Raw genomic sequence first — 1,942 nt, forward strand, 5'->3', positions numbered from 1 at the left:
TCTGGATCAGATAGAGAGAAAGAATAAAAATAATATGAAGCATAACATATTTATAGCTGTTACAGTAACACTGCTCATTTTCCACAGTTTATTGGGTGTGGGAACAAATCTGTGGGCATTAAGTCTGTCTGTAGGGATAAACATACGAGAAAAAAAGTCACCAAACTACCTTCACTGGGGGGGAGGAAGAGGGAGGGAGGGAGAGAGAGAGAGAGAGAGAGAATTTGTAGAAAAGTCTTAGAAAGTCAGAAATTAGGCTTTTCCCCCTCTTGGAGTCGCACAGTTGTTAAGTATCTATATTTATGTGTTTGCCTTTACTATAACTCCCTTTTGTTTTCTCAGTTTTGTAGCTTAACTCACATACCAATTTACAGCTAGAAAAAAATCTTTAAAAAAGGAAAAAGATGCCATACTTGTGAGGTGCAATGGCTCAAATTAGAGCTTCATGAACACTAAGCCACATGACACCACTGAGCCACAGGCCCAACCCGTGTCTTTAATAGGGCAGAGAAAGGAGCCAATAGACAGTGGTGGGTCAGACAGACCACACATTATACACTTGTTCCAGATAAGGGAAACAGGTCAGTGATAATAGGTCAGCTTGCACATACCTTCTACTCCACAGATACCCAGTCACAAACCTGGAAGGTGTTTAAAATCATGACCAGGCTCATCCCCACCCCTCCCACACACAAACACATGATGTACTGGATTAGAACAACAACTAACCAACCTGTCCATCTTTACTGGTAATTCTGGAATTAGAATCCAAGTCTCCTGATTCTGTAGAAAATGCATGTTCCTACATTAAACAGTCCTACCATTCATATGATAACCATACCAAATTTTGTATGGTACAACTTTGGTTTTTTTTTTCCTAACAACAAATAATTCTTGTATAATTTTGTAAATACACATCCAAAGAAAAGTGATTTTTGTGGGGTTTGAAAATAAAGTTTATTTCATGAGTGGAGCAAACATGTGCCATAGGCAAGTGTAGAGGTCACAGGAAACTTTTGAGACTTGTTTCTCTTCTTCTACCTTGTTGACTCTGGTGATCATGAGCTGCACATAAATGGCAACTACTTTTACCCACCGGGCCATCTTGTTGGCCCACTTTGTGGGAATTGTTTATTTTTCCAGACAGGGTTTCTCTGTGTAGTCCTGGTTGCTCTTGAATTTGCTCAAAGACCAGGCTGTAGAAGTTTTTTAAGTGGAGAAACTGACATTTGAAAACAGAGCACTGGGCTCTAAAAAAAAAAAAAAAAACCACACACACACACACACAACAAAATATGTTGGATATGAATATGCCAGTTAATATTTATTCATTTATTAACATAACTTATCAACACTTATAAATAATATATTTATAAATATAATTTCTTAATATAATATAAATTAATATTTAAACTGCTAAAAGAAAACAATTTACTTCTTTTCTACCGCAATCCTTTTCTCTCAATAATTCTCCATTTTTAGCGTGCCAGTTTATCCAGAGGCTTACAAAGTGATTGAGGTTACTTTGCACCCCCATCTTAAAAAATTCTGCCACCTAGCCAGCAAAGTTGGCTTCAGGACCTTCAGGCTTCTTGGACCTTCCAAGAACCTTGGGGAAACAGAAGCGGGTGGACGGACCTCTATCAGTTCAAGGCCAGCCAGAGTTAAATAGTGAGACCCTGTGTCAAGAAATCAAATGAAATAATCTGCGGTGTAAGCTTTATGATCGATGAAGCTGGAGAGATGGCTTATCGGCTATGAGAGATAACGGTGCTTACTGTTAAGTCTGGTGACTTCAGTTTGAAACCTGGGACCCACAGGTAGAACAGACTCCCATGGGCTTGCTCCCTTGCCTTTCACAAGTGCACCGTGGCAAGCGAGCCGCCACCCAGTTACTATTCATATGCCCCCCCCCCCGCACCCCGCCACACAAATAAATGTA

This window comes from Micromys minutus (assembly GCF_963924665.1).
Source record: "Micromys minutus genome assembly, chromosome: 12".
In the NCBI taxonomy this organism is placed as follows: Eukaryota; Metazoa; Chordata; class Mammalia; order Rodentia; family Muridae; genus Micromys; species Micromys minutus.